Source organism: Ostrea edulis, chromosome 1 (assembly GCF_947568905.1).
Source record: "Ostrea edulis chromosome 1, xbOstEdul1.1, whole genome shotgun sequence".
Lineage (NCBI taxonomy): Eukaryota > Metazoa > Mollusca > Bivalvia > Ostreida > Ostreidae > Ostrea > Ostrea edulis.
Genome location: NC_079164.1, coordinates 15,166,440 through 15,186,598, shown reverse-complemented (window position 1 = coordinate 15,186,598; position 20,159 = coordinate 15,166,440). Strand labels below are relative to the sequence as shown.

General features: G+C 36.1%; 1 long non-coding RNA gene across 1 annotated transcript; it reads left to right on the top strand.

Moving 5' to 3' along the window:
• Positions 1-10,349: 10,349 nt before the first annotated feature.
• On the top strand, positions 10,350-13,487 carry LOC130051228 (uncharacterized). The gene is made up of 2 exons (XR_008799647.1): positions 10,350-10,601; positions 12,673-13,487. It is a non-coding gene; the product is annotated as an uncharacterized LOC130051228 (long non-coding RNA).
• The last annotated feature ends 6,672 nt before the right edge of the window (positions 13,488-20,159 follow it).

Below are 20,159 nucleotides of genomic sequence, written 5' to 3'. Positions count from 1 at the left end.
TTCGGTTGAGCATCACTGAAGAGACATTATTTGTCGAAATGCGCATCTGGTGCATCAAAATTGGTACCGTATATAAGTTTTACTTTATAGCTCAACTGAGCTTCTCTGGTCAAATTTTTTCTATGATCTGTCATCGTAGTAAACTTTTCATATTGTCTACTTCTTTCCTAAACCCATTTCAACACAAACTCGGCACAAGGCATCTCTAAGTACGGAGCTTTCAAATTCATTCAAATGACGAATCATGCTTCTTTTCAAGGTGATTGGAAAAATCTAATGGATTACTTCGTTTACCTGATCATGATATAGGACTCACGGCGGATGTGACTAATCAACAGGGAATGCTTACTCCTCCTAGGCACCTAATCCCTTCTCTGATGTGTCCAGGGGTCCGTGTTTGTCCTGCTCTTAACTGTGTATTCTTTATAGGAATTATGAGATTGATAATTGTTCTTTATCGTCACTTTTTTACGATGGGTTTAATGAAAGGTGAAAATAACGAACAGTGATCAATCTTATAACTCCTATGACGAATAAAAAATAAAGAGTTGGGCAAACACGGATCCCTGGACATACCAGAGGTGGGATCGGGTGCCTATGCGGAGTAAGAATCCTTGTCACACCCGCCGTGAGCCCTACGTCTTGATCAGGTAAAAGGAGTAATCCGTATTCAAAATCAGAGTGCCAAGAACGGCCCAACAATCAGTAGGAAACATGTCAGACAGCATTTGACCCAACGATAGGCTGTATTGGTAAACTAGATCATTATAACAACCATAGAATTTGCGAAATGCTAATAAATAAATAATATAATTAATGATAAAGTCTTCTCACGAACCATTTGACCAGAAAAGCCATAAATTGTGTAGAAGCTGACTTGAAGATTCAAAGGTTGCGGTAGATTAGTCGTTAAGCCGCTCACTTCATAACCAAAGGTCCGGATTGCCTCTCTTTTGCAACACCACGGAATATCCATTATCCGAGTCCGTTCCGGGTTTTACTTTGTACCCATTTTTCACTTCACTTCAATCGTCGCAATCTCTACCCAGAGTCGTCGTTTCTTGCTCTCACATACACCTCTGTCAACGTCTCGAGGGTTTTTACAAGATTCTTGTAAAATGGCAAATATAATAATATGCTCAAATAAAGTATGGTTTCGACTTCAGTGACAAAAATATACGTAAATATATAAATACTGAACAGATGTCAAGTCTTTTTGTCACACAAGAAGCATTGATTTGGGTTGAAACGCGAATATTGGGTTGTTTATTGCACCAGGCCTAAACATAGATCGTACATGAAGAATGCATAGTAATGGGGGAAACACTACTAATAGTTGCTTGTCCTACATTTTCCTGACATTTTTCTTAGTTTTATTAGATCCAGTGGGGATCCAGGTTAGAATAGACCCTCAGTAAAATTTTGCAGCCCATCACCGGCAGTGGTGACGTCTCCATATGAGTAAAATATTCTGGAGAGAGACGTAAAACAATATTCAGTCAATCAATCATAGTTTTATTAGCCGTAAAAAAGTGGACATGAAAATCAGAACCTGCTGACATTTCATCATTTACTGACCTATGTATTCCTGAGTATAGTGATGTCGATCCTGTGAATCTTGCTTCCGAAGAATGCAAACGTCACTTTCAAAAACTTATGAACAGCAATGTAATAAATGAGGACTTGTCAGAAAATTACGAACTTGGCACAAGGGATAAATTTTTTAAATCAAAACTGGATAGATGTCCAAGAATGTATTTTGACATCATAAAATTGGTGCTAGCCTCTATGTAAAAGAAGAAAGCAGTAGCCGATGTCACTTATTTCAAATCTAAAGGGGTATAATGACATTCCAAATAATGTAAAGAGTATTTCACATGGACGCAAATACGAAAAACAAGCTTTAAAAGTGTAAGCAACTATGTAGTGGGTCTGTGTGCAGAAGATTTTGGTCTAACTCTAAATTCAAGATTCCCATTTCTAGGAGCAAGTATAGATGTAAAGGTTTTGCGTGATGAATGTGGGATGGGTAATGTAGAGGTTAATTGTCCTTAAGGATAAAACAAACAACTGATACCAACCCATGGAGGGACATTCTACCTGAATTATGTGCTATAGACAAACACTTTTACTGTATGTTGGAAAATGGCAAAGTGAAAATGAAAACTGACCAGAATTACATGTTCCAGATTCAACGACAACTCGCTGTTAGTGGAAAACCTTGGGTAGAGTTTTCTGAGTGGAAAAAAGGCATCCATTGAGTGAAAATCATTTAATGATAAAATGTGGAGTGAAATGCTCCCTAAACTGACTGGTTTTTTTTTATATGTGATCTTTTGTGTCAGAAGTGTTCTCACTCAGAGTAAAAATGGCGTTAAAACTTTATTGACAATACATGACATAGAATACAATGTTCAGTGGTTTACATTTGTGATTGTTATCAGGTTACAGTGATAATTGTTTCTATATATAGAATGGTTATGTGAGAACTATCTTCAATATAGTAGTAAATTTTCACATATTGGCATAATTCTTAAACCTGTAAGTCTGATGAACAATATATAAAAGAATTTTCATATTTTAACCAACACCTGTATAAATAAATGTAAAACATAATAAATAAATGTAAAACATAATAAATAAATGTAAAACATAATAAATAAATGTAAAACATAATAAAGACATGTAAATAAAAAGATGAATACAACAGAAACAGTACTGATATAAAACATAAAACACAAAATCAAATCAATACATAACCGGGTTTTAAACACCAATAAGTCAATAATAACCACCAATAAGTCAATAATAACCACCAATAAGTCAATAATAACCACCAATAAGTCAATACTAACCACCAATAAATCAATAATAATCACCAATAAGTCAATAATAACCACCAATAAATCAATCATAATCACTAATAAGTCAATAATAACCACCAATAAGTCAATAATAACCACCAATAAGTCAATAATAACCACCAGTAAGTCAATAATAACCACCAATAAGTCAATACTAACCACCAATAAATCAATCATAATCACTAATAAGTCGATGTTGTATATTTTGATCATGCTTTATCGCTTATACAATATCAAATTTCTCTTGCATTTGTGTTAAGATTAAATACTAAGTAATTGAATTGATTTAATAAAGATTTATCTAGGCTATGGTGTTCCATATTCAATTTAACAACAATATGAATTGATGTTATTGTCGGAGTTTGAAATGATTTGCCTAGGATTCTTGATGATATGTTGAGGTCAACATCAGCTGGTAAAAGATCCTCAATGGTGAAACCTTTATCAGCCATTATCATGTCTCTTGGGTTCAACTTCAGTAAAAGGCCATTTTGTCGTACTATGTGACGATCAGAGTCATTACCTCACCACAGGTCACAAGTCCATTCGGTGCAATGAGAACCTTGAATGTGTTAGTTGTAGTGCGTTAAACTCTGAGCAATCAGAGATGACGGCTTTTCTGTATACATTCTGAACAATCAGTAACAATACGACAGTTCTTGTAATCACGAAATCCACTGGGAATATTGCACATTATCTGCTTTCTGAAGTGCCATGGTATTAGTCCTTTACAATGGTCATGTAGGAAATCCATCCAAGTGTTTGTGATCCGAGAAACGGTTGTGGAAGATGTACAAAAGATATCTGCTAGGTGCTCTTGCAACAGACCAAGTCTGAGTCTCATGCACATCAGCAGGAACTCATCTGCCGGTCGGAGGAAACGTTTTCTCTCTGGTTTGTGTCCGTCAGTTTGGTAATATATCTTGCATCACTGGGGAGGGTTCTCCAACTTAGATATCTTTACTCTCAGTCTCAGTCTGTTCCTTGTTGCATCCTTGATCTATAAATCATGAATGTTGAGCACTTTCATGTTTTTCAGATACAAAAAAGCAATGTTTTTTTTCCCCCGTTGCACACAGAGTCATCCAATACAAATTCCTCTTCAGTGTTACTTATAGTTTCTGCAAGATGTCTAACGGCAGATCATCTTTGCTTTACAACTGCAGGTTGCTTTGATGGAAATATAGTAGTTACTGATAAGTCATTGAACTTCCCTTTGAAATGCTATGAACAAAATCTAGTACTGGCATTAACAATTAGATTTGCGTACACATTTTTTAATCTGCGAATCTATTCTTGTTTTAGTTTGGTAAATGATGGAGAACAATTTTAATGTCTTCCGTGGTAACTGTTGATGATGTATTCCAACATCCTGGAGCAAAAATGGAAACAAAATTCCATTTCAAACATTGGTGCATATTGATGTGTATGAAAGAAAGTAGATAACGAACAGAGATCAATTTCATAACTCCTATAAGTAATACAAAATAGAGAGTTGGGCGAACACGGACCCCTGGATATACCAGAGGTAGGATCAGGTGTCTAGGGGGAGTAAGCATCCCCTGTCGACCTGTCACAACCACCATGAGTCCTATATCTTGTTAATCGGTATGAAACATGTTAATGAAACAAGTCAGACAGCATTTGACCAAAGTATAGGTTGTATTAGCAAACTAGATTATTATAACGACCATAGAATTTACGAAGTGCTGACCTTAAACGAGACTGTTGAAACCCTGTAACATCAACTTGTTTCCAAGTAGCCTGCCTCGATTGAAAACCTGGTCATATGTAGAACAAGCTCTTGTGTATCGAATCAGTCGAGAGATATAAACACCGTATGCAGATGATAACGGAATATTGCTACATAAATATGGGAAGTTGACGATGGAGAAGCTGAAATCATCACGTTTGTCATAAAGTTGAGCTGTTAGTTTGCCATTTATTGTTAATAGATAAAGCGTCGTTGATATATCTGAATGTCTAGTCAAGGCCACAGCAAGAGATTTTTCTTCTCACATAGAAGCTTTTGAATAAACTCCATTTCATACAAATATAAAAACAGGCCAGTTTACAAACGAGCACAATTCATGCCCATGGGAATTCCAACAGACTGTTGGAAGAACTGATTACCAAATACCACGAAGATATTGTCAAAGACGAACTCCAGCATATTTTTTTATTTCAACTTCAGAGTACTTGTGCATGGAATCAGTGGTGTTTAACAAAGTAATTTTTTGGATGACTGATCACTAGATACGAATATTTCTTTTGCAAAATTCCATTGCAAACATTATCGGTGCATATTGATGTATATGAAACTTTACTGAAATTGGGCAAAGTTAAGAGACATTTCATTGGTGCATTCAAGAGAGGGGGACATAAGGGATGTTTGCCCTCCGCCTAAAATTGACCAACCAGAAGTCGATCTTAATATATAATGCAAAGCATCCATTTAATGACTAGTCACAAAACGTTAAACCTATTTTGGAGTCCCGAAAAATAGGTAATAAAAGGCACGAATGCAGGAGCTTCCAGGGGGTTCACTCACTGAGCCCCCTACTTGGGTTCTGTCCTGGACCCAATGGGAACCTTGGCGGTCTGCAGACGCTCGCCATTTTTACACCCCCTGCGGAAACATTCCCGCTAGAAGGAGCAGTCTATGATTTTTCTGTACTAATGTAGCAAAAATTTCATTGTGCAAGATATGCAGTTTTGATAATACTCCGTTTACCCCTTTCAGAACTTTCTACAAGTCTTCTGAACAGTGAAACAGTGACTGTAATTTCTCTCAAGGTCATACAGTATCTGCCGCTTGTATCAATCAAATGCAATTCCAAGTTAAAGGGAAAGGCAACCCTAACCACATCGTTGCTTCTATGAATAAAGTATTACTTACTGATATCGTAAATGACCGTCTTTTAAAAGCAAGAATCCTTGGTCAACAATTAAATCAATAATAATCTATCATATATTCTAAATCACCCGCCACTAAGATAGCGGCCATTGAAGTTTAATTTATGACGTCACACTGTCGGTTCCGGTTTATTTCATCAGCAACACTGTAAACATGACAAGTCACGAACAGTTAAGTTTGGAGTCGTATAGATTTGAGTCATTTTTTTTCGCAAGAAAAAATGAAGAGAAAAAGATGTTCAGTCGAGTTGCAGACCAAGCAAACGGTACATGTTTCTTCATACAAATGTGTCGAACCTCAACTTGTCATTACGCAAATGATGGATCCACAGTTTACATAGTCTTTTCTTTTCAGATGACTTGGTTGGGTCAGGAATTTCTAAAAACTTTTTTTTCACATCTTCCCTTCGCATTAGTGTAATTAACTTCTTGATAGGAAGGCATCGACCTATTTACAATGTATTAGTAAAATCTACCACGTTCATATCTTTGATGACAATCAAAACCGGAACAGACGGTGTGACGTCAAAATTATTGATTTTTGTGGTCTTGAATACAAAAGAGTTCCACATCATGGCAGCCTCTATAGATAACGGAAATTTCAAATTTTAACGTTTTCAAATTAGTAATGAAGCTTATCTAGGCCGTATATCAACAGATAGTATGACAAATCTTTATTATATAATTAATACTATCATTTATCAAGTAAAATTTTTTGGGGTTGCCTTTCCTATTAAAATATGATATAACACATCTTTTTATGTCACAAATCCTATATATCTCTGCACAACACTACAAGAATTCGAAATAGATAAAACATGACCTGAATGGGCAGTCCCGCACATTCAAGGAATGAGAGTACCAAACCCCCGTATGCGTAACCCGGACGGAGTTTACCCAAGATTGAGCGGAGGTATAAATGTCTAGGTGTTGCGTGATTGGCTAATATCAAGAGTGAAATTATTTATAATTGAACGAAATATTACAGAGGTTCAAATTAATTGTCAGGATGAAAAATTATCGCACAAAATCGAGAAATGACTAAGGAAATTACCATGGTAGGGGTGTGCTTAAAATGAAGTGTGTAATTTACTGCAGATTGCTATGTGTTGTAAAAAAGTACAAATGTGGCCTATAAAAGGCACGGGACCCTATATATTTTTTGTCTTTTTTTATCAACACTTGGAGTGAACTTTGAAATGTTTGCGGTCATTTGTTTAAAATCGATATAGTTAATTAGTGAGAGGGCCGAAGGTTAACATTGAGGTCTATGGGAAATGAATTGGTACTCTTTTCCCTATAACAACCTCAGTTGTTTAAATCTACTAACGTCTTGTCCAATCCTATACGTGTAAGGAAGGATAACTCTGGGTGGAGATTGTGTCTGGTCCTGAATTCCCGGAACTTAAGAAGAAATTCTAGCGATTAAAATGTTGACGGAATTATTGTATTCCGCCGTGTTGCGAAAGAGAGGTGCCGCGTAAAACCAAAGACGTTGAACATAGATAGTGATTGTTCCTTCGCACTCTGGATTAGAAATGAAAGCGACGGACCTTCCGATAGGATCTTAAAAACGGAGACGCTTTGTCATGTTAAACAGTCCTCACTAGTACGACCCTGCGCATCATGCTAAGGTCACTGAAGCTGGTGACGTCTCTACACGAGAGAAACATTCTTGAATGGGACGTAAAACAAACAAACAACCATTAAGGAAAAAACGTAAAAGTTCAGTTCTCCTGAAATTATTTTACCAGGTGTCAGCGGGTACAGAAATTTACATTAGGAAATTCTTTATATATCTTCTCAAAATCTACAAGGGTATAGTTTGTTCAAATGATATACAAGAATCCGTATGAAGTGTATATTCATATTTGTTCACAATACGATTCGCGGGGTCTTAACATGTGACGTAGGTAGTAATTTTCCCTTTGCCAAACGCGAATATATATATATATATATATATAGAAACCACGTCTCCTACTTTGGCCAGCTAGAGGTTCAGAAACCACGCCTCCTACTTTAGCCAGCTAGAGGTTCAGAAACCACGCCTCCTACTTTAGCCAGCTAGAAGTTCAGAAACCACGCCTCCTACTTTAGCCAGCTAGAAGTTCAGAAACCACGTCTCTTACTTTAGCCAGCTAGAGGTTCAGAAACCACGCCTCCTACTTTAGCCAGCTAGAGGTTCAGAAACCACGTCTCCTGACCTATGGGTGTTCCAGCCAGCTGTGTCCTAGACACACTAAACGCCTGCCGATACGTTAATGGTTCTTTCTAAATCGAATTCCATGCATGAATATTATATGTTCCATGAACGTGTGTTGAGGACATCACCCAGTGCCTGCTCACATGAGCACAGACTCTTCTGAATTATGCATCGTGTATATGTAGTCACATACAGTTACCTCGATTTGAGTATGTCGTGTGTAGCAGCAAGGATTTTATATGCATATTATTTATGCTTTATTTATATATTAACCTGTCTTTGATATTGGATACCTTGATTTAGTTGTTTATTTACACGTAAAGTTTTATTTGACAGTTCCTGCATATACCCACGTGTTCATCATCAAAACAATCTTTAAAAAATAACTTTCTTAATTCTCATTGGATAATTATCCGGAAGTTAATAATTTAACCTCTATGGGTGGTAGTAAAATACGGGTAAAGTTAATACCCTCACTATTCTATTCAAAGTTATGATTTTCTATTGTCCCAATTTAGTAAAAATATCCTGATTTTCGTTAATCAGGTGGGAGACTTACATGTAAAAAGCATTAACATTATTCTAGACCCCAAAATCTAAAAGTTAGGTAAATAAATATATAATTTAAATAGGAGTTTTCATTTTTCTTAGGCCTTAACTCCGTCTAAGTTAAGTAGGATAGCTTGTCCCTACCCTGGGTTGGGGGTTGACTTATCATTATCATTATTATATATATACTTTATAGTCAGAGACAGGATTTTTCCCTATCATTTTTGTACCTTTTATTTATTTTCCCCCTTCTATGTGTGTTGTTAAATAAACGTCGTTGTCTTTTGAACTGTGTTGTCATCACGGCTGACTCAAGGTGTGAAATACGGCAGATATTAACATACTAAAAAATAAGACCAAACAGAATTCAAATCTAAAAGAACCTGGAAAATAATCAAAATTTAGCTGCGGGTGACCAATTAATCAAAGAGTGTCAAAATAGTTAAACCCTCCTATTACAAAAAGAGATGCCGTTAGGTACCGAGGATTTAACACTTGTCAAACCTGCAATAATTAAGTATTATACTAGTAACAGACACTCTCCTTCATTACACAGAGCAATCCTTTTATTACAAAAGATAAAATAATGACCCAAAACTTTAAGCTGATCTTGCCTCGTTTTAATTCCATTTTGGTTTTGTTTGGTTTCGGTTCGCACATTCCATCTTATCTAACAGAGTTATCTTTCTTGTTGCAGCGCGACAGCAATATTAATTTCATTTACCGCGGGATATACCAAGAACGTTTTTTAAAGAGACTTTCGGGCTATACTGTATACAGACACCAAACTTACACGTATTCAAATCCTTAAACACCTCTTATATGTTTAACCCTAATTAACGATACGATTAAATTGACGCCATCTTTAATTAATTCTTACTTACTACTATGTACGATACATGAATTGAATCAAATTTTACTAATCGTTAGGCCATGGGATGAACAAACCTGAAATTATACCACATAATAATGCTTGCATATCAATTTGAGAAGAAAAAATTACTAATACTGTTCTTGGGAAGATTTTCAAAGCTTTCTGCTATATATTCCTATTCAATACTTCAAACATTTATTGGGACTCGACCCTGGACCTAGGGGTCATGGCATGAACAGATTTGAGTATAGACTTTTTGAGGATGCTTTTATGTCTATTCAACATTATGTCCGGGTAGCACACAGTGGTTAACTCATTCGCCTCTCATTGATGCGACCAAAGTTCGATCCGTGATCGGCAATGGTTGTATTGTAAAACTTTTTCGGTACCAATTTTGATGCACCAGATGCGCATTTCGACAAATAATGTCTCTTCAGTGATGCTCAAGCCGAAATTTTAGAAATTCGAAATAACAATAAACTTGTAAGAGCTAAAAGGAAAACCAAGCACTGGAACCAAATTCGTCCAAGGATAGAGCTATGCATGAGGGAGATAATTCTTAATTTTGAAAAGAATTTCTAAATTTTATTCCAGCAATTAAATATACATCCGTATTTTCAAGCTAGTAACGAAGTACTTACTTGTATGTGAAAGGGCATGGTGGTCACCCGCTCGGACACGTGGGTTTCCACCAGGTACTCCAATTTCCTCCCCAAAATGACCCCTAAATAAGCAGGTCAATTCGAACCCTGTTGTTGTTGGTATCTATTCATAAAATTCGCTATATGTTATGTATTCGCTCTTCATTTATCATCAATACGAATAATTTATAGAAATTAAAACATATAGTTTTTCTAAAGGTAAAATAAGCTCTTGATTCATGACAATGCTACAAAAGTCCTTAACACTCGTGTGGCAGGGATGGAGACCGGATCAGACTAATGAAAGCCGCATTGCCGTGAGTTTATAGCTATTTGAATAATTATTATTTAAAGGCACTGGGATGATATATTATTTAAAATATTTAGCTAAAATATTTGTGGGGATATTAGTTCACATCTAGACGTTATTGTGCAAGTATGGAAATTAACCGGGATTCGAATTGACCAGCTACCTAACATGGCTTATGTCAACAAACGGAATCATTTGAAGCTGGGAGTTTTCAGGTCGTATGGGCTTTAATGGATATTTGAAGGTATGTTTAGACACAAGTATATTAGGAAAATATGTTAAGATTTTTTTTATATTAAATTTATCAGACAGCAACTCAAGAATATAACGATATAAGGCCTCAACCGTGCGCAGCTTTTTGTGCGCCGTAAATCGAAAGTTTTTATAAGTGGTGGATCTGTAGCTCTCTGTTATGTAAAACGTATACGGTACCAATTTTGATGCACCAGATGCGCAGTTCGACAAATAATGTCTCTTCAGTGATGCTCAACCGAAATGTTTGAAATCCAAAATAACTATGAAATTTTGGAGCTAAATATAGCCAAAAAAATGGAGCCAAATTCGTCCAAGGATAAGAGCTATGCACGAGGGAGATAATCCTTAATTTTGAAATGAATTTCTAAATTTTATAACAGCAATTAAATATACATCCGTATTTTCAAGCTAGTAACGAAGTTATGTCAAAATATTTTTTCAGAGAGCTACAGTTATGCAGCTACTGGTAACAGTACTTGACAACGGGCGATATTATATGCGCATACGGTCCGTCGTAGATTGTTAGACAACGTCCTTTGAGCGTTTGTAATAAACGCGAATACCCGCATCGATATACGAAATATCGCATGACAGTGATTGATCAAATGTCAACAGACGTACATCTGCGTTGTTGTTGTTTATATAACATTCAGTATAATAAAACAAATATTGCATGTAGTCGACAATAGTTTGCTCGGGGTGAAAATTTCCAATATTACCATCAACTACATGCAATATTTATGATGGTAGATAATAACTTTTATGAAAAGTGTTTTAAAATTGTACATGTTTTAATTTGTCTTGAGTTTGGGTACAGAAACTAAACTAAATAAAAATTTGATGTATAGTGTCAATTTTATTAATTTCATATTTGTCTGATGTTGGGTCTGGAAACATGTCTGTTTTGAGCCCTTCCCCCTTTTTAAGGATGCTGCATATCTTCACGAAAAATTAATTTTATACCCACTATCCGCCTTTGTAATTCTAATATGCCAGTGTGGACGGCCAGATTTATTTGTAAAACCCACCTTATTTGATTGCAGGCAGCTGTATTTCATTGTGTTGTACGGAGTCAGATTGCATAACCATACCTATGTAATACATCTGTTTTTGTGTGGGGGGTTTTTCAGTCATTCTGGCCCCCACTAGTTTAGTCTGTTATATAACTTTGTCATTTACAAAATAAATGACATTTTTTTCAATCCACGTCAACGTCCTGTTGTCGCTGTCTTTATCAAGTAACAAGCAAAGGTTATATTATACATTAACTAAGGAATATAAGAATATAAACATAATTCTGAAAGAGACGAAAAAGGTTGGCATGTTCCGTTTTAAAATCTTTTTTGTTTTTACGTCTTTTAGAGAATGTTTCACTCATATTGAAACGTCACCAGTTGTACGGTAGGTGAAATGCCACAAATTTAGACCTATGACTTTCACCTCCAAATGCTGAGTGTTTGGTTGGTTGTATATTGTCAAGAGAATCTTTCAATTATATGGAGACGTCACCATTGTTGAAGGGCTGCAAAATTTAGGCCTATGCTCAACACTTACGGCCTATGAGCAGGGATGGGTCTTTATCGTGCCACACCTGCTGTGACACGGGGTCTCGGTTTTTTGCGGTATCATCCAAAGAACCGCCCCATTTAGTCGTCTCTTACAACAAGCCAAGGGTATACTGATGGAGGACCTATATTCTAACCAAGATCACGTAACGTTAGGTATAGGAGCAGTCATACCTATGTTTTTGTCTTAGGTTCGAGCGGGGCTCGTACTCATGCCCCCCCCCCCCCCCCCCGGTCCCGAAGCGAACACTCTAACCATTGAGCTAAGAGACATTATATTTAAAAAGACAAATGATATTTTGGCATTTGTTATTTATTAGTAAACACTTCATATTTTAATTTGTGAGATGTAGGGCTCACGGCGGTTGTGATCGCTCGACAGGGGATGCTTACTCCTCCTTGGCGCCCAATCCCACCTCTTAATTTTGTATTCCTTATATATGCGAGTTGTGAGATTGATCGCTATTGTTATCTTCACCTTTTCATTATTTTCAGGTAGATGGATGTAATGCTGGATATAAAGAGACAATGTATGAGTCCCAAAGTGACAGCGGTTTTATTTATTTATTTTTTAAAATTTTGTTGATGATTTAGCCCTGGAATTCTTTACTACATGAGGCAAAATTTCAAATTGCTAATACCCTAAGTCATACCAGTATTCTATAGCTTTCTTCTATGGGAAGTTTGGTGATGACATCTCCAAGCAATGGAATTTTAATGCTGTTTTGTTTTCTTTCAATATACATGTATATGGTTCAATCTGAAATAAGCCTAGTAATCAACCACATAAATGGTGGCATACAGTTCCCTAAAAGTTCAAAACATATGTGATATTTCTAAACAGATCTTCTAGTTAACGGATTGACATCAGTACTGTTTTGCTTTTAAATAAAAAGTGATATTCGAGAAAAAATTAACAATATTGCGGACTAAGATTATTTACATACATGTACGTTTTGAAACGTATTTCATCGGAAACGGAATAGTCTAAGGATGTGGGTATTTTGTGTGGTCAAATTCAGAATTCATTTGTATAAGAAGTATATCTCCTATTGGGCTTTAAGTATATTACTCCATATGGATATATCCTCATCATGTTACTAAAAATCTATGCAGATATGTGTAGCTCTTTTAACATACTAATTTTCGCAAATTGATAAGTCGATTATTACCTAAAGAGGCACGGTCTGTCTATTTTACAATTGCTAGCTAAGAGGACATTGCTTATATAGTTTTGATTCCCATGATAATCTTTCATTTTATTTATAAAATGTTGATAAAATATTACAACAAATCACTTAAAAAACTTTTACAGTTCTTTTTCTTTTTTCCGCATATTATTAGTATAGAGTACAAATCGATGAGAATGGCAAAGTGCCCTCTCCCTGATCAGGAAAGAACCACTTCATGTCAAATCGTACCGCATTGTTCGTGGTGAAGAAAGATCCAAAAATACATGCTCGCCAGCTCTTGAGCGAGGTCCAGTGCCTGACATTCGCTGTTTAGTTTGAATATAAGTCTGTCTACATGCGGATTGGCAGGTGATACCGAATGGTAATCCCGCAACCAGGTCATTCATTTCAAATTGTACGTAATCTTGGGTAACCTTTGCCTTTTACGCGACAACACAGAAATTCCGAGCGTGAGAAAAGACTGTCTAAAGAAAAATAAAGTTTACCGTCACTTGCCAATCTACTTCTAAGATTATTTTCATTAAGGAAGACAGCAATTACTCATCTTATACCCTAATTCGCCGATAGATGTGTGAATGATAATTATAGTATTTCAACAACTTTGGTCCAACATATAATATATAAAGTACTCTTTCATACATCTTCATAATTATACATAAATTCACTAAATTGTAAAACAAAATAATAAAATGTTGAAACAATTTACTCGCTTCAATACCACATGATGTGGATAAAAAACATCCACCTACATTTTTCTAAACCCTGAAAATCCAGGCACATCTAAATTACAAGTAAATTTTACTTATATATATAGTCACATAGAATGTTGAATATTTTCCATAAACTAACTACAGTCTTCGCTACTTAATCATGTAGGTCACAGTCCTGCACAGGGCGTTAAAAAGAACAATGGCCTCTTTGCCTACGTCTCGTGATCAGGCTCTTTTATTTCGGGAAATCCTCGTTATATTATACTATATTGCTGAGTTAGATCCCGTCATTTCTACATATATGTACTGATTACTGACTCGTTCCTTGTTGGTATTTCATTGACCTCTGTTGATTGTAACGTCTGTACTTGTAGACTTGGTCTTTGGTCCTTAGCAGACTAAACCCACCCACCCCCAAGACGAAAATCCATTTGCACCTTGTTTATTTTAGCTCGTGACACCTGAGTGTATCGTAGTGACCAATATGTCCTCCATCAACATTGTGAAATATATCCCTTCAGGGTAAAATGTGTATGTTTCAGGGTAAATACATATCTAGAAGCTGAAGGTGTATATAAGGGCAAACACAAACACGTGAGTACAGGATATGTTTCAGGATCTAGAAGCAGAAGGTGTATATAAGGGTAAACACAAACCCATGAGTACAGGATATGTTTCAGGGTAGATACATATCTAGAAGCAGAAGGCGTATATAAGGGTAAACACAAACCCATGAGTACAGGATATGTTTCAGGATCTAGAAGCAGAAGGTGTATATAAGGGTAAACACAAACCCATGAGTACAGGATATGTTTCAGGGTAGATACATATCTAGAAGCAGAAGACGTATATAAGGGTAAACACAACCCCGTGAGTACAGGATATGTTTCAGGATCTAGAAGCAGAAGGCGTATATAAGGGTAAACACAAACCCATGAGTACAGGATATGTTTCAGGGTAGATACATATCTAGAAGCAGAAGGCGTATATAAGGGTAAACACAACCCCGTGAGTACAGGATATGTTTCAGGATCTAGAAGCAGAAGGCGTATATAAGGGTAAACATAACCCCGTGAGTACAGGATATGTTTCAGGGTAGATACATATCTAGAAGCAGAAGGTGTATATAAGGGTAAACACAAACTCGTGAGTACAGGATATGTTTCAGGGTAGATACATATCTAGAAGCAGAAGGCGTATATAAGGGAAAACACAAACTCGTGAGTACAGGATATGTTTCAGGATCTAGAAGCAGAAGGTGTATATAAGGGTAAACACAAACCCGTGAGTACAGGATATGTTTCAGGGTAGATACATATCTAGAAGCAGAAGGCGTATATAAGGGTAAACACAAACTCGTGAGTACAGGATATGTTTCAGGGTAGATACATATCTAGAAGCAGAAGGCGTATATAAGGGTAAACACAAACCCATGAGTACAGGATATGTTTCAGGATCTAGAAGCAGAAGGTGTATATAAGGGTAAACACAAACCCGTGAGTACAGGATATGTTTCAGGGTAGATACATATCTAGAAGCAGAAGGTGTATATAAGGGTAAACATAACCCCGTGAGTACAGGATATGTTTCAGGATCTAGAAGCAGAAGGTGTATATAAGGGTAAACACAAACTCGTGAGTACAGGATATGTTTCAGGGTAGATACATATCTAGAAGCAGAAGGTGTATATAAGGGTAAACATAACCCCGTGAATACAGGATATGTTTCAGGATCTAGAAGCAGAAGGTGTATATAAGGGTAAACACAACCCCGTGAGTACAGGATATGTTTCAGGATCTAGAAGCAGAAGGTGTATATAAGGGTAAACACAAACTCGTGAGTACAGGATATCTTTCAGGGTAGATACATATCTAGAAGCAGAAGGCGTATATAAGGGTAAACACAAACTCGTGAGTACAGGATATGTTTCAGGATCTAGAAGCAGAAGGCGTATATAAGGGTAAACACAACCCCGTGAGTACAGGATATGTTTCAGGATCTAGAAGCAGAAGGTGTATATAAGGGTAAACACAAACTCGTGAGTACAGGATATCTTTCAGGGTAGATACATATCTAGAAGCAGAAGGCGTATATAAGGGTAAACACAAACTCGTGAGTACAGGATATGTTTCAGGATCTAGAAGCAGAAGGTGTATATAAGGGTAAACACAAACCCATGAGTACAGGATATGTTTCAGGATCTAGAAGCAGAAGGTGTATATAATGGTAAACACAGACTCATGAGTACAGGATATGTTTCAGGGTAGATACATATATAGAAGCAGAAGGCGTATATAAGGGTAAACACAAACTCGTGAGTACAGGATATGTTTCAGGATCTAGAAGCAGGTGTATATAAGGGTAAACACAACCCCGTGAGTACAGGATATGTTTCAGGATCTAGAAGCAGAAGGTGTATATAAGGGTAAACACAACCTCGTGAGTACAGGATATGTTTCAGTGTAGATACATATCTAGAAGCAGAAGGCGTGTATAATGGTAAACACAACCCCGTGAGTACAGGATTTGTTTCAGGATCTAGAAGCAGAAGGTGTATATAAGGGTAAGCACAAACTCATGAGTACAGGATATGTTTCAGGGTAACAGACTTTCAAGTGACATTTTGCAAAAAATAAGGGCCATTTTTAGGGCAAAATTATCAAAAAATAAGGGCCTTTTTAAGGGCTTTTAAGACAAAAATAAGGGTTACATTTACAAATCAATAGGAAAGAAAAAATGTTTTACTCACCATTTGCAAGAGCAATAATACAACAAGAGGCCCACAGGCCTTATCGGTCACCTGAATACTAGTGAAAAAGTATCACTACTTCCATGGGCTATGAAATCTAGAAAAATAACAAGATTTGCCCCGGGGATCATGAAATTTACAATTTTGGTAGAGGCCTGAGTTTACTCGGGTGACCTAAAAACTAATTACCCACTCAGAAGATCATACCAGTGGGCATCAACAGCCATATTCGGCATTCAGCACAAACCACGATATAATTCAGGTGGACTCCCATGGCTCACAATGAATGCTGAATATAGCCGATAACCATCAGATGTCTTCTGAAATGTACATTTAATCAACATATTCTTTTTCTGAAAGTATACCAAGACTAGATTGAATAAATTCCAACACTTACTTTATGTCAAATTTATTAAAACTTTCAAAATTTGAAAATGTAGGAATTCCAACAAAAAATTAGGGCTTTTTTAGGATTCTAAAGCTCAAATAAGGAAAATAAGGGCTGTTGTAGAAAAATAAGGAAAATATGGGCCCGCTTGAAAGCCTGGGGTAAGAATCCAACATGCTAGTTTGAATATGTATTGAAAAGGCATGATTTATAAAACAAGCGAACTATACACAGCTTTTATGCAGTGAATACCTCGGACTTTTACAACGTTTGGCCAAATCAATTCATTCTCCTCCGATGTACCGTCCGTCTTTATTGTACAGATGTAGGGACTCTAAATGCATACACGAGAACTAGAACCTTTGGATATTTTATATGGATGAGGATAAAAGGTGTATTGTACCTATTAGAGGCACTTCTTGTACATTGCATTAATCCGATTTCGCGCGAAATCCTAAGTTGGCGGGAAGAGATCGCATGCTTTCATCGCCCCCCTGTGATTTAAGAGAGATGGTGCAGTACTTTATCAAAGTCCCGGTCTGCCACATCGTAATAAGACGGGTAATTACACGACCAGCTTCAATTAGAAAATTAAGGCCATATGCACCCCCCGATGTCGTCTGTTAAACTGTGCAATTATCGTTCAAGTCACTATCTCCGCAGATAAGACGTGTTTTGTGTTGGCCTGTATGAATCTATGATTCTCGTGCTAGATCGAGTTTGGCGGGAATAGCGTCACCGAAACAATTCAGTATATATAAATCTCTCAATTTTTATTCATCCTTTCGTCTCCGTGTCTGCTATGGTCACTCTGCGTCTACCGACACTTGTTACAAACAAACGTCGTTAATAATAATGGAAATTAAATATATATATTTATAAGTCAAATGAACATAATTTACCGTATAGAATGTAATTTCCGAAAAGGTGGTGAATATTTATGGAGGGATAAAATATTTCAACTTTTGAACATCATAAACATTATCAAGCCCATTACATTTAAGGATTTTTTATTTTTTATTTTTACATATTAGAATCAAATTAAACCAAAAATTACATATCAACCGCTGCATCCATTAAGGGATGGGGAAGCGTATTATCAAGTATTTACAACTTTTATACGTATTTCACTCTCGGATTGCCGAGTGATAGCCTGTTGAAATAAGTAAAGTTTTATATCCTTATATTTTATTTCCAAGACGAGGAAATCCCAGAACAATTACAAAATCAATTCCTGAAAAATTTAAATATGTATAAGCAAATTTTTGAATAAGGAAATACCACCAAATAAAAGAAGGCAAATTTCCATTTTCATAACTAAATTGTCATAGTTACTATACATTTTGAAATCGTGATACAGCGTAGAAAAATACGTAACATTGGATATTCCAAAACCATTAAGATCTACTATGGCCATGTTCAGATGTGGAATCCTGCCCTTGCGGATCGATATAAAGTAGAACCAGTCGAGGATAGAATATGCTCTATGTGTGACCTAAATCAAATTGAGTCTGAAAAACACTTTCTACTAGTGTGTCCCTTTTATAAAGAACTAAGAAAAACTCTATATAATGAAATTGGACTTAATGTAAATTTAAATCAAATGGATGACTCTGCGTTTACTAATATTGTTTGTAATTTCCCCAAGTCAAACTGCAAAATCTATTTACAGTATAATTCTTATAAAATCAGATCAAAATACTTAAGGAAAGCCACATAATTAAATAATCTATGATAGTAATATACATCCAAATGACTGTACGTGCGCAGACATCATTGAATATGTTAAATTTATTAAAGTGACATTTGGCTCCACTTGTTTGGCACGCTGTTTTTGGCTATATTTAGATCTAAAACTTCATAGTTATTTCGGAATTCAAACATTTCGGTTGAGCATCACTGAAGAGACATTATTTGTCGAAATGCGCATCTGGTGCATCAAAATTGGTACCGTATAAGTTTTACATATAGGTCCGTTGGGCCGGGTGTAAAATTATATTATCATGTATCTTACTGAGATATAGAATTTGTATTACACATGTCAGTATAATAAAAGATTTACCTACTAACTTACTATATCGTGTTATCATTTAAGCTTATGCTATATTGTGTGGTGTTCTAAACCTCCCATTCCCTATCTGTGGGAAAATGGAAATCGTATCACACATCATTACTCAATCAAACTTATACACCTAATTTTTCAGCATCTGCAAAGTATGTGTGTTAAATAGTCATTGAAGCAATTGAATGTATGTGGACGGAAATATAATACGAAATACGCCCCAAAATATTTTCAGAACATTTATACCAAGACGTATATCCCAAGCTCAAATTCTTCGTTCGGTGTTTTACTAGCATTTTCTAATTGGAAGGTAAACTAATAATGATAATAAAGAATATGAAGAGAATTTCATGGATATAGTAACCGAGGCCTAATAAATATCAATAAGTAAATTTAATGAATTTTTTAAAATTATTATTTCCACAAATAGGCTTAGACTGAACATAATCAACTCTGACCCCCAGTGGCTAGATTACAGGAGCACGCCACCACTCCTGTAGATACATACAAATGGGCTTACAAAGAACAAAACATCACATGTATGCTGTTTATGGTAAGAAATTATACAAGTGCACGCACTTCACATGATGACACATCTCAAATCCTATTTCTATCCGGAAAATATGATTTCCAGAAAGAAAAAAATATGTAGTACATTGTCATGCATTCAGACGTAATTGCGATTACTCGCACATCTCGGTACTACATGGCGCCTGCGTGAGAACATACGGATATAACAGCCTTTGATGGAATAGTATCTAAAGAGCGAAAACACACCGAGAATGAATACGACAGTCTCCAACACTGTCGAAACTCAAGTATCGATTGTGTGATGTCGCATTACTCATTCACAACATTTACTTCCCCTTCTTTGAAAAAC